This window comes from Lissotriton helveticus, chromosome 10 (genome assembly GCF_964261635.1).
Source record: "Lissotriton helveticus chromosome 10, aLisHel1.1, whole genome shotgun sequence".
NCBI lineage: Eukaryota > Metazoa > Chordata > Amphibia > Caudata > Salamandridae > Lissotriton > Lissotriton helveticus.
In genome coordinates this window covers 439,555,739-439,581,406 of record NC_136071.1, presented here as the reverse complement: position 1 = coordinate 439,581,406, position 25,668 = coordinate 439,555,739, and the positions used below count along the sequence as shown (strand labels likewise).

The following is a 25,668-nucleotide window of genomic DNA, read 5'->3' as shown; positions in this document are numbered from 1 at the left end:
GCAGGGTGGGCCGAGGGCGCTGCCACCGCTGTCGGCGGAACCGGCGCTCTAGACGTAGGTCCTCTGAAGGCCACCCTGCAACCTCATGCTGGAGCCAAGGGCAGCCTGCCACTTGACCCAGGACTGAGAATTCTTTCCTGGAATGTGGCAGGACTGGCTAATAAGGAGGGTTCTCCTGAATGGGACTCCCTGGTGGGTGGCTGTGACATTGTTCTCCTTCAGGAGACTTGGGCGAGGGCCGTTCAGATCAGGAGAGGGTTTGAAGTTTTTGAAATCCCTGCCAAATGGGCTGGGAGGGGGAGGCCATCTGGTGGTTTGGCAATCTGGATTGCGAGCCACATTGGCTGTCAGGCGGAGCGGGTACTTACGTGCTCGCAGGACATCCAGTGTGTACGGCTCACCTGGCCTGGTAAAACTCCGTGGGACATTGTCAATGTCTACTCGCGTCCGGTTGCCTCGTCAAGTGAATCACCTACCCTAAACGATCTGGCTTCCTTCCTGGGTCAACTCCCGGGTGAACACAAGGTGGTACTTGGAGGAGACTTCAATTGCCACTTTGAACCCTTGGAAGGGTTACTCGATGGTGCCCTTACGGCCGAGGACGACCATTGGGGGGTTCCACCCTCTTCTTCCCCTCACCCCAAAGCTTGGTCCCCTCTAGCCTTACAGCTCATGTCCCTTACTTTGAATGCCGCGCTGAGGGCGTGTAATGGCCGTACTCCGTCCGATACCCCCTCGGTGTGTACATTCAATAGGAGGGGCCATGAGTCTAGGCTAGATTATATCATGGTGGATATTTCACTCTGGCCCAAAGTGCGGGACTTTGTGGTTATTAAGAGGACAGACAGTGACCACAATGCTCTCTGCTTAAATATTGTGTGCCCTTTGCCCTTGACTGACTTATCCCCAGCTGGCCAAGGGGCTGATATGGGGGATTTGCTCCTGACTACAAATAGGCGCCGAGTTAAGTGGGGGAAGCTTGTAAACTCGGAGGAGTCAATTAAGAAATTATACGAGCTGGCGCTCCCTAGCCTCATGGAAGTGGAGACCCTTCTGAACGAACCTAGAACTGCTGATTACTGTGAGAAACTGGGAAACATTCACCAGGTTCTTGTGAGGGACTTGGCCGAGGTATTTCATCCGGAGGTCCCAATTCGAAAGAAAAGGACACCTCTTCCCACCTGGTATACCCCAGACTGCAGGGCTGCAAAATCTAACCTTATTGCAGCCATAAAAGAGGGGTCAGATAAGGCCATAGTGCGTGACCTAAGGAACCACCATAAATCTGTGCTGATGGCCGCAAGGACCGAGTGGGATTGGAAGTATTGGCAGGACCTCTACGATGCCCTTAAATCCAGGGACCCCCGGCAATTCTGGGCCCTTGTAAACAACGGGTCAGGGAAACTTAGTAAAGCGATCGAGCCTAATATAGCCCCTGCGGCATGGGAGTCCCATTTCGGGGCTCTTTACCTAGATGCCAGTCCCTGCTCGGCTGTGGAGATGCTATTGCCCTTGGGTGCTGAGGACTCCGGAATGGAATTATCCCTGGGGGAAGTGGAGCTTGCCCTAGAACGTCTAGCAGTGGGGAAGGCGCCAGGCCTGGATAGGTTACCCGGGGATCTATTTAGGCACCACCCGGATATCTGGGGTCCATACCTTCTTGTCTTATTCAATGCCATTCTTGGAGGTATGGCGATCCCTGGGTCGTGGTTGGGGGCAGAGATTGTGCCCATCCACAAGAAGGGCTCTACTCTGCTCCCTTCCAACTACAGGCCTATAAGCCTTATAGACGTGCCTCAAAAGATCTTCGCGCGCCTCATTCTGGACCATCTCCTAGACTGGGTCGAGGCCAATGACATCTTAAGCCCCTTACAGGCTGGCTTCAGAAAGAACACGTCGACCATGGATCAAATCTTTCGCCTCCTTCTTCTGTACTGGAAGACGGTTACGTTAGAGGGGGGTCGACTGTACATGGTCTTCGTGGATCTGAGGTCAGCCTTTGACCTCGTCCCGAGGGGGAAGTTATGGGAGGTTCTGCAGAAGCTAGGAGTTCCCCCCCACCTCCTTAGAACCATCATTCGACTCCATGAGAACAACTTTGCGGTGGTAAGGTGTGGGAGGGATGGCAAGCCCTCGGGTAAATTCCCGGTCCGCCGAGGTGTCAGACAGGGCTGTGTTTTGGCTCCGACACTGTTCTGTCTGTACATCAACAGCGTCATTCAACATCTGGACGCTGTTAGGGACAATGATGCCCCGGTTTTGGCAGGAAGGAGGGTTCCGGCAATTATGTTTGCCGATGACACCCTCCTTCTCTCCAAATCCCCCATGGGGATTCAGAGGATCGTGGATGGTTTTGGTCACTTCTGTAAACTACATGGGTTGGAGGTGAATACGGACAAAACGAAGTTCATGATCTTCAACCCTCCGACCAAGACCAGACCCAGCCCAAAACTCGAGGGAACCACTCTGGAAAGGGTTTCTACCTTTACATACCTGGGGGTCTCACTTCAAGAAAATCTGACCTGGGATTCCCAGGTGGCAAGGTCTAGGCTGAAACTCTCTCAGCTTTCGGGCGCACTCCTGAGGGTATCTAACAAGTCCACCTTCAAGCCTGTTAGCCCGGCCTTAGAAATGTACAGGACCCAGGCGAAGGCGGCCGCCTTGTATGGCAGTGAACTGTGGGGCCATAAAGCTGGGAGGGTCATGGCAGTGGTGGAAAATTGTTTCCTCAGACGTCTACTTGCTCTCCCGCAGGGCACACCACTCCTCCCCCTAAGACTTGACTTGGGCCTCCCGTCAATCGCAGAGGACTTGCGGGCGAAACCGGTGAAGTATTGGCATCGGTTATGGTCCACTGAGGAGCTGCATCACTATAGGCAGGACCTCATACATGTCTTGAGGCTGGATGTAAATGGTAAGATCCCGTGGCTGGCACTCATCAAATCGGAATGTGTCAGTTTGAACTTGCCAGACCTATGGGATGACCCCGCGCAGGGATGTAGAAGGATCTCGCGCAAATCCCTGGCACAGCTCTACAAGAACAAAACCCTTGCTGATATGGACAGTGCACATGACAGCGGCACCTTGACCGGATGTTTTATTGTATCCAAAAATTCTTATGCTTTTGAACCTTTTATGGATTTTATTTACCCTCTTTTGGCGAGGAAGTTGTTCCTGCAATGGAGGTTTGGTACGCTCCCTACCAAAGTTTTTACCCATAAGTGGTCATTTGGGGGCGACAAGCTTTGCCCTTGCTGTAAAGTTAAGGAAGAAGATGACTTGCACATAATGTTCTGTTGCCATGCTTACTGGAGCCCGAGGAGGCGCTGGCTAGCCCCTCTATGTCGGAATCTGGGCTTCAGTAACTATTTACAAGCCTACAGGGTGCTGAAAACGAATACCCTGGGCCACATTGTGTTTGCGGTTTCTAAATTCCTAATGGCAGCATGGATAATAAGGAAGAAAATGTCTGGTTAATCCATTTTACCACGCTTCTTTAAATTCTGCAGGTTCAGCTGGCTTTTATTGTATATATTGTCTTTTATCTGTATGTATTTTTATTGCTTCTTTTATGGCCCATGAGGCCGAAATAAAGAATTTTTGGATTGGATTGGTTTTACAGGTCTGCTGATGTTTTACACACATTTGAGGAGCACTTCAAAGGAGGGAAACAGAATGGCAAAACATTTTATGTGTATCCACTGTCAGGTTGCTCAAAGATCAGCTTTGCTCACCAGACATCTGTCTCGGAGTTTGCAGGGTGTACAGGGACTGCCTACACCTGGATTTCAGTGTCAGATGTGGGGTGGTCACTAGGATTACCGCTGTCTGAAACCTGAAAAAGATTCTGGGATTGGACCGCTCTCCCTCTTGTACCCAGGACAAAGACGTGGACTCCAAGGGTCCTAAGGCGGACCTCCTATAGAAGATACAGGGATGCAACAAGCTACATAAGGCCTTCTCCTGGAATTGCCCAGCTGACCAGTGACAAGTGAACTTGAATTGAGTCTCCAAGTGCCTGCCATGAGGTCCTGGTGGGCTTCAAAAGTGTACACCTGTGGTGAATTGGGACTTAAAGGGCTAAAGTCAAAACATACAATCTTTGACTAGGACGACATCAGGTTAGTGCAACTGATATGGCCTCCATCGAGGACAGCGTCAAATTTCATCTAGTTTCTGTTCTTCCGCGACCATGGGATATCATTGACACTAAGGGCTTCTGGGCGCTTTTTTTACTAAAAGCTTTAAAAATTAATTTCTCGGATTCCCCTTTTTGGATTTTTTTTTTTCAGAACAAAATTTTATTGAGTTGTTGAAAAGTTGCATGACAAGCACAGCGCCCCGAGAACCGGAGAAGCTGTGAGCATTAAAGTGATGATTACAGTGTAGGTAATTCAAACAACTATTTAAATGAAAATAGCTACCCCACATCCCCCCTCCCCTCTACCCCCACCCGAAGCCCCCCTCCCCCCCTGCACAGCGACTAAGCAGTCCATAAGTAAAAGGTACATCAAGTATCAAGTAGTGTGGACACCCCATCACCCGGGTTCAGTGTCTAAAGTTCGTTCTTCAGGGTCATCTCGTGGCGGCGGTTCCAGCCACAGTCCTCTATAATCTGCCCACCTCTTCCAAATCTTATAATGTTTCCGGGGGCAGTCCCTGGCCTCGAAGATCGGGCGCTCCAGTCCCATATAAAAGACCAGTCCCCTTTTCCACACTTCCAACAGGGGGGCCCTGGGGTCTTTCCAGGCTCGGGCCACATCCCTCTTGGCCCCTGCGAGGCCCAACAACAGCAAGTGTCTTTTGTAGATATTTCCCCCTACTTGTTCCAGTACATGAAGGAGACCCAGCTGTGGCGTGCGGGGGAGTTCCCAACCTAACACCTCATCCAGGCAGTCCCACACTCCCGACCAAAACCTCTGTAGGCCACCACACGACCATATTGTATGTAGAAATGTGCCCCTCTCTCTGCCACATCTCAAACACTCCGGGGACGCTATCATGCCCGCCCTCCACAGTCGTTCCCTGGTAAAGTAGGCCCTATGTAAATATTTGAACTGAATGAAGCGCAGGCGTACTGCAATGGCCGCCCCTCTCGGAGCCTCAAGCGCCTCTCTCCAGTCTTCCTCCTCAAATGCACCCAAATCATTCTCCCACTTGGCCCGCAGAGTGTCTAGGGAAGTTGAACAATGCGTAACTAGTGTTTGGTATATAGATGATATCTTTTTATTTTCCAATTCCCCCATAAATACCTTGGCCTCTAAAGGGCTAAACTCGGGCAAAGAGTCAAGGCCTTTTAAGGTGGGCGTGATGGCATGTCGGAATTGTAAATAGCGAAAGAACTGGGTCTTGGGCATGTCATACTCATCCCGCATCTCCTGGAACGACTTAAGGGTCGTGCCCCTGACGACGTGGCCTATGGCCGAGATGCCAATCGCGTCCCAGCCACGGAACCCCTGTAGGGACATCAATGCCGGCAGTTGCCCATTCTGCCACAATGGAGTTTCCCTCGTTAGCCTGTTCCACCAACCCATGCGGCAGAGTGCTCCACGCCATATATGAAACACAATTTGAGTGACCACCGGAAGCTTCTTCCTCCTAACCGCCGAGTAGAGCAGGACATGTAGCGTTTCAGGATCCATTAGGTACCTCTCTAGAGCGTAGGCCGGATCACCTCGATCCCCATACCACCACTCATTTAGTATTAATAGGTGAGAAGCTTGATAATAGGACAGGATGTCTGACGTTGCTAGGCCGCCACAATATGTGGAAAGGAAACATGTGCGGAGCGCCACTCTCGCCACTCCCCCAGCCCAGAGAAATTGACTGAGTGCCGAATTCACCTGCCTGAACCACTACGGTGCAATCGGGTATGGATGGTTTTGTGATAGGTATAAAAGACGCGGGAGGGCTACCATTTTAAATATGGCCGATCGGCCGTAAACGTTCAGGGGCATGCGGGACCACGCAGCCATGTCCGAACGGACACGCTCCCATACTGGTACAACATTGCACGTCCAGGAGACCCGACGCATGTCTGTCAGGAACACTCCCAAATACTTAAAGCCTCCCGTCGCTTCTTGCAATGCCGCCGTCCAGGATCCCAGGCCACGACGCTCCCCCAGTACCCACAGCACCGACTTACGCAGGTTTAAGTGGAGGCCCGACACCTCCCCAAAAATTCGCATGATATCGAGGACCCGTGGCCCAGATCTGTTCAGGTCTGTAAGAAAAAATAGGACGTCATCCGCATAGAGTGCAATTCTACCAGAGGGTCCCGCTCTCCACTCAATGCCCCGCATCTGTGCGTCGATTCGGACCCATGCCGCCAATGGTTCCATAGCCAGGGCAAATAGATATGGCGAGAGGGGGCATCCTTGCCTGGTGCCCCGCCCTATAGAGAAGGAATCGGACACTGCCCCAGCCACTCTCACTGACGCCGTTAGATCCGTGTACAATAGCTGTTAGTATGATAAAAAGCGGGGTCCCAGATTCAGCCGGGACAAGAGTGCACAGAGATAGACCCAACTCACCGAGTCAAAGGCCCTATCTATGTCGGCCAGTAGAAGAGCCGCAGGAATCCCTGCTGCACGGGCCGCCTCCACTGCCACCTGCGCGCGCCTAATATTATGTCGTGTTGCCCTATGGGGCATAAATCCGGCCTGGTCCAGGTGGACAAGATCAGTGATAAATGGGAGAAGGCGATTAGCCAGCGCCTTTGCCAATATTTTCGCTTCGGTATTCAATAATGATATCGGCCTATAGGATTCTGGTCGGTCAGGAGGTCTCCCCGGCTTGCAGAAGACTGCTATTTCAGCATGTCGCCAGTCTCTCGGGAGTCGGCCACACTCTCTAGCTGCCTCTAACGCCCGGCCATCATACGCACCTAATTGGAGGTGGAATTTCTTAAAGAATTCGCAAGGGAACCCATTGGGTCCGGGGGCCTTGCCCACATTCAATTCACCGAGGGCTGTAGCCAGCTCCTCCGCCGACAAAGGAAGTTTAAGGCGAGCCCGCCCTTCATCCGAGATTGATCGTGGCGGGAGATCAGCCAGGAATTTGTCAATGTCTTCCGGCGAGAGAAGCTCTGGGGGGGGGGGCGTATTGGGCCTCATAATACCGTGCAAAGCTGGCCGCTAGGTCCGTCGGGCCGTCATGGTCGTTCCCCTCTCATCCCGAATGCATGGCAGGGACTGCGTGTGAAAAGTGCTTTGGCAAAGTCTGTATAGCATCGAGCTGGATTTGTCGCCCCACTGGTAGATCCTGCTCTGAGTCGCCAACCACAGCTGTCGAGCCTCATCCGACAGCAAGGAGGCATACGACTGCTGCGCCAGCAGTAATTGTCTTACATCTTCTTCACACCCGTCTGCGTAGCATTTTCTTTCCTGGTCACTGACTCGATCCGCGGCCCTCACTATATTTTCCCTGCGCGTCTTGCGGGCTGCCGCACATCAAGTAATGTCCACCCCGCGAAGCGTGGGCTTCAGGGCCTCTCAGAGGGTCATGTCATCTGTATCAGAATTGCCATTGTCACTCCAGTAGTGAGCAATAGCCTCCCTCATGTGGGTCTGATAGTCTTCTTGTTGTAAATGCCACGTGGAGAGGCGCCACCTAAACGACTGCCGTCTCCTATCAAGGAGTAGGTTAATCGCCACCGGAGAGTGGTCCGATAGGCCACGCGGTAGTATGGTCGTGGAATCCACCCTCCCAACCCAGGCATCGGGGACAAATAAGTAGTCTATTCTGGAGAAGGACTTGTGTACTGCCGAGACATATGTATATTCACGATGTTGGGTGTGTTGGTGTCGCCATGCATCCATCCACCCATCCCATCCCTCTCACCATACCATTCAATTTAGTAGGTGTATCCGACAGCACCCCATTCCCCAGTCTGTGTCGATCCATCCGTGCATTCATCACATCATTCCAGTTCCCCCCCACCACCGCCATAACATCTGGAATCTCGGCCCACACACTAAATAATTTTTCTATAAGGGCACCCTGCAGCGGAGGTGGGGCGTAAACACTCCCGAAGACTATCGGCTCTGTGCCTATCGGCTCTGTGCCTATCTTGCCCTGCACAAACACATATCTGCCCTGTGTATCGACCCACTGAGTCTCATGAGTATAGGACAACCTACGGTGTACCAAGATGGCTACTCCTCGAGATCCCCTCACAAACCCTGCATGATATTTTTGCTGAAATCCATAGCGCTGTAGACTGAGGGTCTTAGAGCCCATGAGGTGAGTCTCTTGCAGCAGCAACACATCTGCCCTGTCTCTTTTCCCTTGTCTCAGGACGGCCCCTCTTTATCCTATCCAGCATTCCCCGTACATTCCAGCTCACAACACGTATCGATGCCCTCTGTAGGCTTGATTCAGTAGTATCAACCGCCATTCGTGAGCAGAACAGAAAACGACCCGAGCTTTCGGGGCCACACACACACATCTCGCTTCAATTGGACTTGAAAGAACACTGTGCAGTTTAACGCATCCCACCCTCCCCTGCCCCCCTGCAACTGACACCCAACAAACCCTCCCACCCCCATCCCGTTCCCAAACACCTTGTCAACTCCCCTCCTACCCCCCACCCCAAACCTCAGTAACATTGAAGTACCTGTCGCGGTATAGATGATCTCCATCCCCAACGGGAGGTTAGAGACCCACTATCCCAATGGATCCCCATGAACTACCCACACAGTCCCAACTCACCCCCCACTGAACAAACTCCTCTAAATCGTCTCCGTCCCCCAACCCACGTCTCATAGCTACCCAGTTACTTATAACATAAGTGTCCTAGTCAATGGTTTGCAAAGGGTTTCCATCGCCCAAGAGATGGATGTCGGCCCCAGACCCCTCTCAAAGGCCCGTGTCTATAGGCTGCCAAGTGTCTTTGGGACTCATGCGTCCGGATTCTGAGTGTCCGTAGTGTCGGCCGCCTCCGCCGCCCCATCATTAGAAGGAGGATTCTGCTTGGTGCGCGACCTCCAGTTACTTCTGCTCCGTGATCGCCGGGGAGTCCTCCGGGGCCCCGCCGTGGACGATGAATCCGAGTCTCGACCCGGAGGGGTATTTACTCTGATGCGGACTGTTTCATCCGTCCAGGCAAAAACTTCTTCCGGAGTGTTAAAAAAGTGAGTCCGGGACTGGAAGATCACTCGTAGGCGGGCCGGGTAAAGCAAGGCATACTGGATATTGAGGCCCCTCAACCGTGCCTTAGCCGCGGTAAAGGACTGGTGTTGCTGCTGAACCAGTCTGGTGTAGTCTGGGAATATGAGGATTTTATGGTTTTCGAAAAGCAAAGGCTCCTTCACTCGCGCTTGTCGCAGGATTGTGTCGCGGTCGTGATAATTGAGCAGCTTGGCTATCACAGGCCGTGGGCGAGCTCCCGCCGGCGGCTTTTGAGTCAGTGCTCGGTGTGCGCGTTCAATTATGAAACAGCGTGAAAGGGATTCCGGAGGGAGCCACCCCTCCAACCATTGGGTCAAAAAGGCCTCCATGTCACCCTTCTCGCAGCCCTCCGGATATCCCACGAACCGCAGGTTGTTCCGCCGAGGACGTCCTTCCGCGTCTTCAGCCCGCAGTGCAAGACCCCTCTGTATCCCTTCCATGTTGGCCACCTTCTTCTTGAGTGTCGCCACGTCGTCCTCCACACCTGTAATTCTGGTCTCAGCCTCAGTGAGGCGGGCTACAGCATTACGCAGGTCTTGACGCAGTAAAGTAACGTCAGCTCCTACCGCCCCTATTTTCGCATCTAGCATGTCTCTAGATTGTGTTATCGCTGCGATGAGGGCTGCATTGTCTGGGCCAGACACTTGAGGGCCTCCGGATGCCCCGGCTCCTCCAGTTGGCCCAGTAAATGTATCAATCGTGCCCTGTTTCGAGGCCCCTCCACTGTTGCCACCCCTCGTCATGGTCGTCACTGGATATGTGTCCGAGGTTCAGAGCCCAGCAGGGGTGCAGGTTGGTCGACCCAACCTTTCTGGTCACAGTGCCACGTCCGGCCCCTTCCCACTTTCCGAGCTGTTGGGGAGGGAATCTTCCGCTCACGGGGCAGTCTGCGCCGTCGCTCGTGGTGTCACTTCTCCCTGCCCCAGTGGCACAGTGACCCCTTAATCTTGCCACGGGCGATTACTCCATAGCCAATGCTGGGGGCACTTGTGTCACCACTCTGTCCAGGGGCCACTCCAGGGGCACAGTCACCTCCCTCGAAGAGCCCGGTAGGCACTGGGTTTACGCCGGAGCGTCCGCCCTAGTCACTGGGCCCTCGATGTCACCACCGGCTCGTTGCCCTGCAGGGCCTAGGTGTCAGCGTCGCTGCCCTCCGTCCTCGGTGACAAACCCCGCGGCCCGATTCAGCCGCCGAGAGAGGGGCAGGCAATGGCGCGTCACGTATAGAATGCAGAGTCGCCGCTGGGCTCAGAACATCGCGCCCGCCTTTTTCCCAATGGGCGCCGCCACCGCCATCTCCGACCTGCCGGTGGGCCGGGGGAAGGTGGGGACACACAGGAGAGCGCCTCTGCCGTGTCTACAGCACGACAGTCCCCCCCCCCGCGGTCCGACACGACCGCCGATCAAGGCCAACCCGGCCCCTCCCGCACCCCCCAGCGCGCAGTCTGCACAGCCTCTAAGTCCTGGGTGCTGCAGCGGCGATGTCGGGAGTTCTGTGCCCTCTGCTAGGCACGAGTTACTCACTGTGGGCCTCTGTGTGTCAGGCGGAGGGATCCGGCTACCGCTCCCCGCCGGTCTCGGTTGCGCCGCACTTCCGCCCGGGTACACCCGGACTCGAGGTCCCGGCTTCTGCAGGTCCGGCAGGCCGCTCTACTTCAGGTCTCGGAACGCCGTTGGGTAGGCGTCCGAGGCTCCGCAATTCACCGGCGGGGCTTCCCCACCACTTCCGACGCCGATATATCGTAGTGGAGACGTCCCAGGGTTGGGGAGACTTAGGATAAATGTCGGATAAATCGTTGGCGGGACGGAGCTCTCTTAGGCTGCGTCCGCCATGTTCGCCGCCTTGGCCACGCCCCCCCCTTTTTGGATTTTTGACATTTTGGTGTCATTTGTTTATTCAATTTTACTATGTTTTTATAATCCATTCAGGGATTTTTATTTTTTTGCATTTTGACTTTATTGCTGCTTTGGTACTGCATAAATACATTACACATTGCCTCTAAGTGGAGCCTGCCTACTCTTTTCCATATCTAGCAGGGGATGGAGCTCAGGTTAATTTAGAGACTTGAAGGGTTTACCCTGTCAAGGATTGTGGTTAAAACCTTAGATGGATGTGGAAATCGAAAATATTTGGCGTTAGCATGAACTGAAGCCATCTTGTTTATGGCATCCATTTTGTCAGCTATGCAATTCTTCTGTCTTCACTGTTGCTTGCCTTTCTATTCTGCTTGTGTCATCAGCTTTAGTTAACTCCTTCTGTACTGAGCCAAAACAATGTATGAGAAAAGGCCTGTATCTGCTAGAAAGCACCTGGCTAAAGATGTAACTGTCAATCAGTCTTTGCTACTGTAAGCAGTTGTGTTCCCCCTCCCACTTTGCTGACTAAGTGATCTCCATCTGCCCGTGTTTGTCGGTAGTTATACCTGTGTTTGCTTGTACCTTCTATTTGAAACTACATCCTTACCAGTGCAGAAAAAGATGTATAGAAGACCTGTGTTCTGTGACTTCAATGTACTACCTCAGGCAGCACTCGAGGGTGCTGTGTGGATGTGGCCCACTCATGAGTGATTAATAAACTTGTTCTTTAAATTCCAGCTTCAGTGCCAATCTCTATTTTGTTGGTCTAAGGACCCGTGGACAGAGAAGGATGACCCCTCCACCGGTGTGCACATTGAAAAACACATTTCCACATGGGTACCTACCACCCTTACCAATTAACCCAATTTCGTACAGTAGTCAGGACCAATTTATTTTGTAAAACCACTTTATTAGTTTTACAGTTTTCACATCAAACAAACCCATGCAGGCTTTGGGTACAAGCAAATTGGAAGCAGCAATTATATTTGGCAACCTGTTTGTCCTCCCCAAGTGATCACCCCTCCAGCTCATAGTAACTCCGCCCTTGGCCCCAAACCAAGGTATATTTTCGGGGTAGCCTCTTGCCTCAAACATCCCACACCGGTCCACGGCTGCGCACCATTCTGCCACTATGTGTTTGGAGGGGCAATGGCGAGGAGTGGAGTTCAAGAAGGGGGCGAGGTCTCATTTTGCTAGCAATGTACCCAGGCTGACCAAAGTGCAGTTGCCTAGAGGTCCCCAAATGTCCTCCAATATTCCCAGAGTGCAATACAGTGTGTGGGTGCACGCTGCGTTCCCAACACTTGAAAGGTTTGTGAAAATAGTCTACCAATACCTTTCGATCTTTGGGCATAACCAAACTGGATGGAAGAAATCCCCTAAGGCTCCAGGCATTTAAAACAAGTGGCGAAGGGTGGTCTCTGTGTCCTCCAAAGACTCATGGACATTATGTACATAATAAGTATATATTTCAGGTGTTTGATAGAGAGGTAGGTGGATATGGCCAATGTGCGAGGTGCCATCCTGGCATTCCTTCAGTCGCTGTCATCTAATGGACTCAATCATCCCTCCCACCTGACCTTCAGTGGCAGAAAAAGGTTGTGTTCATGAAGTATTACGGATTTATAAATGCTTGAGTTGCCACCTTTCCCTAGTGGGCCCATTTGGGTTTTAGCCTCCATCAGGCTAAATTCTGAAATCTCTTCCAATGTATACCCATGCAAGTGTAGTGCATGGCGGAGCTGCAAAAACCAGTCAAAACAGGGACTTGCGAAGCTGCAATTCTGTCTGCAGTTCCGCAAAGGACTACATGGCAGACCCCATCCACACATTCCGCAGAGTAGATATGCCTATACGATCCCAGCCAACGAAACCTTCCAGCAGCCTCACCTGTTCCAGAGCAGGGCCCCTCCATAGAGAGGTCTCCATCCTGAATTTGAATGAATACTTAAAGAAAAGCACACCATCTGCCCCGCACCGCGCTTTACTAACAAAAGAGTACAGCAAGTTTCAAAAACACAGCTTGTACTTACAATTTATTCTGGAAGCACATGCCCTGTTTTTAAACTTGCTGTACTCTTTTCTTAGAAAAGCGAGCATAGCTGCTGAGGTTTCAGATTGCTTATGTGTGAAATTTTCATAATTTCAATGCACTTATGATGACTAGCATTCAAAGGCTAAGAGTGACACTTTCTTGAGAACAAAATCAAAGCAATGAAGATGCAGGAAATATATAAAAATCAGGAATATCACTGGCTAAACAGCATTGGGTAGTTATTGCTTCACACTATCTGATGCACTGAAGGGAGTAATTGACTTCTCCACATTCGAGATTCAACCCTGCAATGTTTCTGTGCGAGTAATCGAAATTTCTTGCAGTATAGCAGTCTCTGCCTTTTTTACTACGGTATTAGTTCAGATTCATCTATCGTTTTTCAGTATTTTGGCCTTATTTCTATAAACGGCACTTTAGTTCCATCTGGAGAAGATAGGCAGCATGAATTTGTAACTGAATTACATGAATAAGATGAAATAGTAAAGGTCCAAATCTGCCAATACCGCGCTACTTGGGCGAAGGCATGCATTTCTTGAACTATTTTGTATGGAAAAATAAGATGAAAGCATCTATTTTAGAATTTGAGGAACTCCCTTGAATAGGCCGCCCTATTGTGCCTTGTTCTGTGTTTGTTTAAACGTATCTGCAAGTAATGCACCATCTTTTCACTTTTTTAAGTAAACGTTTGGGGTGACATTTGGCGCTGCACACATGTGCGGTCTGGTTCCTGGAGCACATAGCCATGGTTGCAGCGCACAGAGACCTTCCACTGCCGCACACAGAGGTAAAAAAGTTAAGGGAACATTGGTGCACTAGCCCACAGGTGAGAGTACAGTTGCATGAGCACTGTACCCCTACAGTGTCTAGTCCATTCTTAGACATTGTAAGTGCAGTAAATCCATAAAGAGTCTATGGTTTAGGAGTTGGTCAGTACGAACTGCACAACTCCATAATTGCTTTACTGAAACCTGGGAAGTTTGGTAGCAAACGTTTCAGCACATTAATCCCACACTGATGCCAGTGTGGGATTTAATGTCAAATGTACTCAGAGGGCACCTTAAAGAGGCCTACTGAAAAACGACAAGCCCTGGTGTGGTTCCTGAATGGCTGCCCGCCATATGCTACCACCAGACAGGTTTCTGGACCCCTGAGAAGGGGGCCTTCACCCCTGGGTCCAGAGACAAAGCCCACCCTGGGCAGAGGGGTCATACCACCTCCCTCGGGATAGGCTGGGTCCAGCAAGGGGAAGCTTTAAAGGCATGTGGCCTATATAAGCGGTCTCTGCCATTGCTGTCCCCAGCAACTGGCCTCCATCGGTTCTGACCCCCACTTTGGGCAGGAGAATCAGGCAGAAAGCCAAGTTAGGAGGAGAGGTGTGCCCACCTGTTCCAACCCCACCCCTCAGGTGGGGGAGGAGAGGCAAAGCACACATCTCAGTGCCCTCCTTCTTGAAGGTGAGGGAAACCAGCCAATTAGAGAGAGGTTCATGCCCCCTCCCACGGGTGGATGGCATAATAGGGGGTGTAATCACCCAAAGGAAGGGAACAATTTGTCTCGACATGCACACCCCGGTCACGAACCTAAATTTAGTATTTAAGGGCGACCCTGAACCTTGCTTTCTCATATTTGAGGAAGAAAGAAGACGGACCGTAGAGCTGTGCTGACCCAGGAAGAATAGGACACTAACTGCTACCAGTCTGCCACAATGACTACCTCCTCACAGTGGAACTCCAGTGTGTTCAGCAGCCATCCAGAACCCGGAGGACCTGCCCTGCCTTCATCCAACAGACTGTCTCCCATGAGCACCGGATTTGCTCAACCAAAGACTTCAACACAGAACCCGGATTCAGGCGGCTCTGCGATCCTGAACCACTCTGCCCCCAACGCCCATGGCCTGAGCTCTGGTGATCCTTGACCTACCTAGAGCTTCAAACCAACGCCTGCAGTCTCAACCTGAAGTGTCCCCCCGATCGGAGCTGGTAAGAAGACCAGACGCCTAAAGACACCCCTACACCCGATGCCCGACGGCCTTGGGTGGCCCAACCAACCGAGTCAATGCATCCCTCAAGAACCCAACTTACCTCTCCTGCCGGTGGTCACCTTCAGGAATCCTCATGGCCTGAGCCCGCAGCCTACTCTTCGAACCGGAGATTTTCATTGTAAATCACAGAGCTCCGGAAGTCTTCATGGCACTCTGCATCCAACCGCCTCCGTGTCTCTGGTGGTGCAGCTTATGTGGTGATTGTAGTGCTGATCCCAACCCCAGGAGATTTGCTCCCAGATCCTAGTGGTCTGTTCGTAAGCAGCCCCCAACTGACGGTCCTCTAGCTTCCTTGGCAAACATTGGACCTCTACACTCTGCACCTGGCCGCCCTAGTGCAGCCGGTGGTGCGATTTGAGTGCCTAACTGGACCTTGAGGAACCTTGGTACTAAACCCCAAAAGCCATTCTTGCAGGTTGTTTACTTACCTGGAATCCATTAACACTCTTTTCCTCCATAGAAACAAAATGTAAGAAGGTGGATACCTGACTATATGGTTACCCCCCACTTTTTGCCTGGTGTTTTGCTGGTTTTCGACTTAGTTGGACTGGGACCCTGCTAATCAGGGCCCCAGTCTATCTGCTTTCACTATAAAATGGACTCCATGTACTTTAGGTACATACCAGATTGGTTACTGGGTCACCCTTGTGAGCCCCTGTATAGTGTACCCTAGGTACCCAGGGAATAAGTGCACCCTAGGCCTACCAAGGGCTGCAGCATGTATTGTGCAACCCCTGGTTTGCCTTCCAAACTGACACCACAGGTCTGTCCTTACAGCCTGGGTAAGGTGTTGTAAACACCCCTTACTTGGATATAGTATACCTATATCTATATACCTATATAGACACATATACACCTATAAGCCACTCCTAAGGCAGACCTCGACAATTCTGGAAGTAGAGTGCTTGGTTTCATGTGAGAGGGTGCCCTAGCATGAGCTGAGCCCCTCTGCAGCTTTCGGAACAATCTCCTTATAGCTGTTCTATGATATAGCCATACTATATACTCTTAAGTGCATTATAATCCTCGCGGTTAATGCTAACTTTGGTTTGGCTTTATCAAAACATGTTGTGTAAGGTGCCAAACACTTTGGAATACTACCCCTCCGCCAGTCCTGGCGGCAGGGGTAGCATTCCACCCTTCTAGAGGGAGAAGACATGTAGTTACTGTTAAACCGGGTTAAAGTTAAACAGAGCCCCAGCATCACAAAATGAATGCTGATGCCACAGACAAGAGTCTGCCCTCCTGCTGCTGGACAAAACTCCGGCAGGGGAGGACTGGACAACAAGTTTCCTGTCCAGGGAGGTGCTGGCACCTCCCCAGACAGGCTTTAGTGTATTGGGGCAGGGAGGGCTGCATTCAGTGAATGCTTTCCAGACACTGCCTGGGGCACACAAGGTGCTCCATGCATTTCCCAGTTCAAACCGGTTGCTGGGGCACTCTGCCCCAGCTCTGGCACGAAACTGGACAAAGGGAAAGGGGTGTAACCACCCCCTCCCCAGGTCCACCCATAGGAAGGACCTTAAAGTTAGTCCAACCCATAAACTTAGTATAAGACTAGGGTCCCAGTCCCTAGGACTTTAGATTACCCTGGACGAAACTCTGCAACATATATCCTGGACCTTCGACATTCCATTTCGACTGGAAGACGGAAGCCATCTCCCTTGTGGTCAAGGAGTGATCACCATGTTCAAACAGGCACCAACAGCAACTTTGCCGGTCTGCATTTTCGAGGCTCCCGCCGGATCCCGAAGAATATGGGACACAGGACACGGACTTCCAGACATCTCTGACCCCAACCTTTGCTCACAGCAAAGCTGAGACCCGTGGTGGACACGAGAGACCTGGGACCGGAACTCCTGGACATCCTGCATTTTGCAAGCTACACCTACTTCCCGAGGTATCCCGAAGTTGTGCATTGGGGTGCTTGAAGCCCCAGCCCCGAGCAACATTTGCACTGAAGCTCAGAGGCCCCCACTCCACGAGTGACCCGTGGGCCCGCTTTGAGCATTTCAGCTTGACGCGTCTTAGCGGTTCCGAGTCCGTTGGCTAGTGAGCCCCCGAAGACTTTCCTTTGAAACTACTTTGCTTTCCTGGTTGCTCCAGGCTTGCTCCAACTTCTCCCCAAAAGAGAAGTTCCACAGACCTTGTTGGTCTGCACCGAAGCCTATCTCGACATCTTGCGTGGATTGCGTTTGCCAAGGCTTGTTGGGTCCAATCCGGATACCGACACCGCAGTCAACTAGATCCTTCTTGGGACAGCTCGAATCCAGCTCCTGGTCATCGTCGACGCCTCCTGGACCTCGTGGCTGAAGAGACAAACTTCACCTTTTCACCTGAAATCACCCGACATTGGCTGGCAGCTTTCCATCGCCATCCTGGTCACTGGCTAGTGACCCAGACTATGTCCATTCTACTTTCAGGTTCTTCAGATCTTTGATCCACCCATGGATCCACCGGACACTTTTCCTCTGGTTGCCTGAGGCACTTCTTTGCAGATCTCCATTGAAAACGACGACGAAACCCCGACACCAAAAGACACCTATGCACCCGGCTTCCGTGGGTGAGATAACACGAGTACTATGGTAGTCTCGAGGGTATTGGCCCTCCTAGTGTCCAAGTCTAAAAGGGTTCCATCGTAGTTCATTTAGAAGTGTCCTTAAATTGTAAATTTGTAACTTGTTCGTTTCCCATAGAAAGTCAATGGTAAACCGCAGCTGTGTTTAGACACTGCACACGTCTCCCGTGGGCCTCCTACTTCCTAACCCTTGGTTGTTCCTAGAAGCCCCAGTGATTCCACAGGCCATAGGCATGCTTTCTATCTCAGACGTGGTTCTTATACCACTATTTTAGTATATGGTTTGTGAGGCCCCTAGGGCATAACGTATACTGTGCAACTTATCGCATGCTAATTAAGTTCCTTGTATTGTACTTTTACCTCTGACCTCATAAAGAGTACAGAGGGGTTGTGTTTAGAATAAATACATATATATTTTATATATACCTTGTGTGGTGTGCTTTCATTTGGTGCTCAAGGGATTATAGTTGGTAAAACAACTAGCTTAATTCGCTCTCTGAAGTCTTAGTCAGAAGACTGCTCGCCATTGCTACCCCTAGGATAGCTTTCTATAAGGTTGACTTTACAACCATCATCTATAAGGGTAGATTAGACTGGTACAAGGTACCCACTAGAACTAGTGGACATCATATGCCAGGCTAACTTCTCACACCAATGTTATGATTTTTATCCAAAAATGTTCTAAGTGTTGAACTGACTTTTTTTATAAGACACCACAATAACTTTCTCTGATCTAAAAACGGTTGTATTCACCTGTGTTTTGTAAGCTCACTGTGTGATATCTAGGCATATCACTCCAAGTAGTAAAAGTAACTAAAAAGTACTCTAAAGTAATTTCTATGTGTTTTTAACTGTTTTAAAAGCAAAAACAAACCTGTAACGAATTCTTTTTCAATCACAATTGCACCTCCTTGTAAGGTTTTGCATTTGAAAGCATATTCTTACTTGTGTTAAGCCAAGTGCTTCCCTTTGGGAGGCTAAAGCAGCCTGCACCACAAAGTGCTGAACAAATGGATGTCTATGGAGACAGGAGGGATCCTCTGGGGCAAGGTGATGCCTGTGAGAAATAGAGCGATCAACAGGGAGCCCTGTCTCCGGCTTAGCCAAGCACCAGGACATCGAAAAGACAGTCACAAAAATGGAAGGACAGGCTTTACATTGGACTGGTCAGGATGCAGAACGCCAAGTAAAAGGTCTGTTGACAATTCCACAGCAGTTCAAAGTTCACTACAACCAAACCTCAATTGAGCATGTCCACCAGAGCGGAACTCGCCTCCGTAGCCAAACCAGGAGGAGACAGGAGGCTGGAGAAAATTCGAAGCCACTGGCGTTACCAGCTAGACTGCATAGGGCGTGGAACCGTGTCCGAAATGGGAGGAGGACACATTACGCCTTCTGTAGTACTTCCACAACCATGGTCTTTAGAAGGAAAAACCAGAGGAAGGGAATCTGACACGGTCTGCTCCATCGGCACTGCATCCGAAGCCGGTTAAAGCTGAGAAGGTGATGCCTCGACGTTGGAAGGAACTTCAATCAGTGTCGACTGCACCCCCATAGGATCCGGCAGCAAAGAACCCAACGTCGAAATTGGAGTCTGCAGACCAGAAAACAAAGGTGGGAGCCTCAATGGGCTGTGCACTGGCGTTGCTAAGGTGTTAGAAATAGGAGGTCAACCTAAAGCCGAGGGAGAACCCGCCGGCGGGGACATAGGCACAACCTGATGCACTCCCGTGGGGCCCAAGGGCGGTCCAGAGGAAGGGGACAACCCAAAAATAGAAAAAGGAAATTGAGAATATTGTCTCAACTTGGTCAAAGACTCCTCTGCCTCAGGACAGATGGGGCGACGCCGGCAGACTCATGCCCCGACACCTCAACAGAAGAGCAGGGGACCAGAGGTAGGCGACCAAAGCGGGAGGCACCGCATCTTCAACTACCTATGCTGAGACTTACCTCCGGATGTCGAAGAAGAATGGCACCCGCTGGAACGGCTCCTAGAGCGGAAGTGCCGTCGGTAAGGGGACCGTGTAGGGGACCGAAGAAGACGAAAAGACTTTGATGACAATGACATCCACGCCACAAGGAGCTTCATGGGACGTTCTCTTCATGCATTCATCAGAGTCATGGTACTTGCCCAGTCACCACATACAAACTGTGGTGACTGGCAGACATCTGTTGTCCACAGGACTCCCAAAGTGTGAATCCAGAGGACATTGAAAAGGGTACAAAATGGGCCCGCTGCTCCGTCGACGAAAAAACATTAAGTAGGCCAAAAAACGTCCAGAAGAACTGCAGAGCGGATCAACGTTGCTAGAGCAGAGAAGAAGGAACTTCGGGGAGAGGGCTTATATGGACTCCATTGATGTCACATTCGGAAGATGACCTCCAGTCTGGCGCCGGGGGAGGATTCTAAGATAAGGAATCTGCGGCTAGATGTCTCGATTAGATAGATGTATACACCAATAAATTATTGCTTTTGCACTCATAAAGCATGGAAATGTACCGACAACCACCCTAAACGCATCATGTAGTGGACAGTTTTTTGATTTGGCCCTCTACTTTCAATAAGAACTTCCAATGTGTAAAAATGATGCCATTCTTAGGAAAAAGCACTCCAGCTGTTTAATGATCCTTTCATATAAGCCTACATTATCAGCATCACCCTCAGGTTCCAACAATACTGAGTTGGATTTCATAATATTGTGAGGGGGACAAAGACGAGGCATCCCGGAAGCATCCGATGGGTGGTGCCGACACCACGCGAACCGGGAACACCCAGCGGTCGAGTGTCGGCTGAACGGACCGGGGAGGAGTCCCGGACGTCATCAGCAGAGGGCAGCACAAAAGGTGTGGACATGGAGACTTGAAGAGTGGAGAGGAAGGCGGAACAGAGTGCAGAGGCAGAGAGGAACGAGCCGACGAGCGAGAGACCAGTCGAAGAAGGAAGACGGGATAGAGTGCCACGGAAGGGCGGAGAAAGAGGAGAGAGGATACTATACTGCAACTGAGCCCGGCGGCCCACACAAAGGAGCAGACGCCCTGGGTCCTGATGCCACGGCCCTGGACACGGGTCGTGGCTTAAGGTAAGTACCTCTAAGAGGGTCATTCTGGTGGGGAGGCACGTGGAAATAATGCATGAGCATCATTAATTTTCCTTGCACTACGGGTATCTCCCACATGCTACCCCTCCCTCACTTCTCAACAACTGGTGGAGGTAACACTGCATAGTGAGGGTAAAGAACCTCCCAGTAAATCCAGACTTGTTTTTTTTTAGGTCTCGCCTTTTCCATTCCGAAGGAATGGGAAATGGCGAGAATTCAAGTGCTCAAAATACTCGTGAAACCACGGGTTTTTTCGTGCGGTTTTCTTAGAGTTCACGTGGCCACAGGCACGCGCTTTTGGGCCATAAACTTTCACGGCCATCTGTTCCCCAGCACCTCCCCTCTCTCTCCCTGCGCACACCCTTTACTTGCATTTCTCCTCCCCCTCCCCAGCCAGCTTCCCCCAGGCCGTGTTCCCTTCCACCTTTCCTCCTCTCTGTCCCTTCTTACAATCACAACTTGTTAGCTCCAGCCTCACTTTCAATCGTGCGATTCCCGATTCAGTGTAATCAAGCAGCTACCTTTTAGCCCCAGCCCGACTTCAACCGTGCACAGACTTAAGGTTATCAGCACAACGCTCCATGTGAAATTAAGATCGACGCATTGTAAAGAAGATCATGACTTGCAAACTATTTGCCTGGTTCGAACATGGCCACATGTCAGGAGATATGCCCTGTGTTAGAAACCAGGAAAGTGCAACAAACCGCCGTATAAGCATTAATAGAATGTCAGTCACAGCCCCCACACAGCAGCTCACTATTTTAATATCTGGAACAGGAACGAGGTTTACTCATAGCGTTTACGTGATTTAAAGATACAATCTGCAGTTCTGTGTCTTTTAAAGGAACGTAAAACTAGTTTGAGTCCTTCCTTTATGTCTATGACTTCAGCCACATCCCTTTCATGTAAATAAATACCCAGCGAGATAAGGGCTTTAATAGTACCCTGCATGGCGCCAGTGCAGCGATTCCAGAATCCCCGCCCAACCGGGTGCAGTAGTGGGAAGAGCCATTGCAGCAGCCGTTCCGAGAGTAGAGCCGTGCACAGCCCCCTTACTAGTTTCTGTTTGAGCTGCACTGCTTTTGAATGGTTTATCTGATGTTGTGTAGTTTAAACCGTAAAACCAAGAGAAATGCGTTTCCTCTGCATAGGTCAAGGGGCACTGGAATTATGCCATTTTAAAGCAGCTGTGTTTCTCGCATAATAAAGCCTGATAAATCAGCCTGATAAAACCATGTAATTCATCAGCTGTAGCACACTTTAGATTTTAACAAAAACGAATTTGCAAAGGTTAACTGTCCACCTTTCTGATGCTTGTTTTCCTCACATTCATTTGATGATGGTCTCTGTAGTAGTCGTTTCTAATTTTATCTCCCTCGTTCTTCTCAAAGATACTCTACCACCCCCACATTGTAATCACTTTCTCTCCCCTCCCACCGGGAGCCCCATTCACTCTAGCCCTCTTTCAACCTCACGCTGGCTCTTGTGTTTCCACCTCCCCAGAGTGCTGCAGGCTCTGCCGTGTCTCCTCGCCTACCCCGGCCTAACCTAGAGGCCTCTGTCTGGGGCTTTCAGTATGACAGCAGCCTTCCACCGATGCCAGCATAGATTCTGCCACCTGGCAGGCCCATGCAACATGCAGCCAGCTGGCAAGAAAGGGGCATTTTTCGGCAGCATTTATAACGCTCTCAGGTGTCTGCAGTCAAGCCATTGTGTGACCCAGAGCTATGCATTGTTGTCATGGTGCCAGGCCAATCTATCTCTGTGCCAGTGTGAGGGGCAGTAGGGCTTAGGGGATGTCTGCCACATTGCCATGTCAACACGAGTCATTGTGCAAAGACGCATGGCACCCTCTGTCTCTATGCTGAACACCAAGTACTTTGCAAAATAAAAGGGATGGGTGAGGGGTTGTAGCCGTCCGGCGAGTACATCACAATCCCACAGCTCCAGGTGGTCAAGGCTGCTTTTTTGTGGTCTTGCAGGATTGATAATCATTAGTTTCCTTGTTTGGTTGTCGTATGAGAATAGGTCACCAGAGAAAAGTTAACTTAGTCCTTGCGCTGCAACCGTTCCTTAAAGAATCCTGAGACGTTTGAGTCCGTTGCACGCATTGGCCACGCAATATCAGTGATCTTCACCACCATTACGTATGCTTTTTTCATTTTCTCACTCTTTGATCTTATTATCAAACACGATAATGTGAAACTGATTATCACCTTATACAGAAAGGAAATACTTTGCTCAAATACCACACAAACCCTGGTAAAAGGCTACCCTGTGGGTAGTTTAACAGGCCTCATCTCAGTTGCATAAACATTTTTCAGTTTTACATTATGTCTTCTTGGTTATAAATAAGGTAACAAAAATGCTTTTAACACTTTTTTTATTACAACTTTATGGCATGCCTCACAGCAGCCAAGCTGCTCTTGAACATAGCTTACATACATTGCCAAAGCCAATAGCTCTGGCAAAAACGTACCATTGCCATTATAAATTACAATCACTTTTATTTAAGTATTAATTATTTAAAAAAAATAAAAGCCATTGTTATTTGTAATATCAATACATCTAAGTCACGTCAATACAAAACATGTGGCATTACAAATGCTAAAAGTGTCACATTTGCTAAAGTTAAAAGTATTGGCATTGTAAATCACAAAACATAAATATAAAATGTCATTTACAAAACCAATAGCTCGAACTTTCCTACTGCGAGACCTATTGGCAACGCCAGTGCTTGTTTTAATTCTCCCCGCATTGTGGCTCGAGAGACAAGCTGTGTTGTCTTCGGAATCCCAAGACCCAAAGAGCGCCTGAGGAAGGACAAGAAGGAACTAAGGGAGGGACTGTCCTTTTGTTTTCCTTTGGAATATTTTTCTTTTTTTTTCTTTTGTTGCCAATATCTGTCATTAACACCACCAAAAGACAACAGAAAAAGAATAAAAGAAATATATAAGAAAAAAAAGAAAGGCACATCGTATCTCTGTTGCGTCCAGTGTTCCCTTGTACCTCACAATCGCCCCCCCACCTTTACTACAAATATAATAGATAGAAAAAAATTAAAGCAGTCACCGCAGTCACTCCGAATGTTGCCTTCAATTTATCCCTCCTACGATGCACTTCAAGAATTTGACAGGTCTGAAACTGGCAAAGTACCATAGGTTAAGTTCACTTTATATAAGTTTACAGCTAAGAGAGTGTTTGAATGAGCTTTTAATTCTCCAACCTGTGCAATTACAATTTGATCTAGAACCGGAGACATCAGAGAACCATTGCTCTCGAGTCGATGACACCAGAGCAATAATCTACCAAAGATTTAAGTTTATAAAATATGCAGGGCAAGATGTGTACAAATGCTTGCAGCCACCCAGAATACCAGTGGCATGTAACCACCAATTGAAACTGTGACACAATTATCTTTGAATTGCAGATCACTTTTTTTATGTTTAATGGCTTTATTGCATTTTTGGTACAAACAACAAAACTGAATAAGTCGAAAAATAAAACAATCATGAAAGAAAACAAAAATAAACTCAACAAACCAGGCAGGTGGGCGCTAGTAGAACAACAATAAGCAATGTCTGAGCGCCATCATGAGGGGCACGGGACACCAGAGTCATACAGTTCGTATCAAACAAGGGATGACGACTGTGTTCCAGGAACAGGACCCCCTTAGCACCACCCCAGGCCACAAGCACACATGCCACCGTCTCACCTCAGATGCCACAGGCAGCAGCACAGCTCAGACATTCCACAGGCAAACTGGTTCTAGACCACTTAGCGTTATTCTGCAGGGACAGTAGGTGAGTCAACTTCGGCAGGGATAGTAGCGGAGTATGCGACTGGTGTGGATGACTGCGAAGATGCAGATTGCCCAATGTCCCTAATTCTCCCTTGACAATCCAATTGCGGACAAGCCACCGGTATCCTGTCCCAAGAGGGCAACAAGGGAACTCTCCACATTCACCTTGCTGCTTCCCTGAGCAGTGCTCCCCTTTCGCAGTCCACCCACTTGGTTAGTTCTCCACCCCAGCCACCCAGGTCGGGCCAGAGGCGGATTTCCAATTCATTGTTAGTTGCCTCCTGGCAAGTATTAGAGCTAAATCTGTTAATGAGTCGGTTGCCTTCTAAGATGAGTATGCAGGCCTAGATAACAGAGCTGCAGAGGGCAATCTAATTGCTTATCAGGGACCTTTGTATACCCAGTGCAAGTAAAATAATTGAATATGTTTAAACCTGGTATTCCGAGAAACCTTGGGGGTAGATGTCAGTAAGGTCTCACAAGCAGTCAGAGTGCTGGGCCTAGGTCCGTTTCCCATTGGTGCCATAGGGGTCAGAGGTCTACCCTCCCCTTAACAGCGATTGGTACAGTAGGGTAATCTTAATGGTCATCCAGAGATGAGAAAAAGATAAAGCAGGCAGTCATGTTCCGGGGATTCCGAGGAGCCCATCTTCGACCAGCTGCAGATCCAACCTGTTAGAGCTTTGTGTAACATAAAATGCCAGCAAGCATTTCAAATGTCTCTCTGAGGTCTGAGAAAGAGCTTAGTTCCCCGCCAGTGAATAAATCTCCCATATTATTGAGACCCGAGTCATGCCAAACCTCTAATCTGACCCAGCCTCTGGGAAGTTGCCAATACTGAGCCATCAATAATGGGAGCTTGCAATTGTGGGGATTATGGAGTGAGTCCTCTGCAGTGCCCTAGCCCACGCGTACCCTGCTGTGAGGATTAGATTATTCTCCTCACGAGTCATCGAGACAGGAGTGGAGCGCATCAGAATACGAGTCATGAGAGTCCTTGTGGGCATCTCCAGCTCACGAGTGCGTGTCTCATCCGATTGCGCCGCCCTCCAGCGGGAAGCCCAT

At 50.0% G+C, this 25,668-nt stretch overlaps 1 protein-coding gene across 2 annotated transcripts in view; it reads right to left on the bottom strand.

The window, feature by feature from the left end:
* LOC144784260 (mitochondrial Rho GTPase 2-like) overlaps positions 1-25,668 on the bottom strand; it is a 1,917,079-nt gene that overhangs the window by 223,866 nt on the left and 1,667,545 nt on the right. The gene's annotated exons all lie outside the window — the stretch shown is intronic.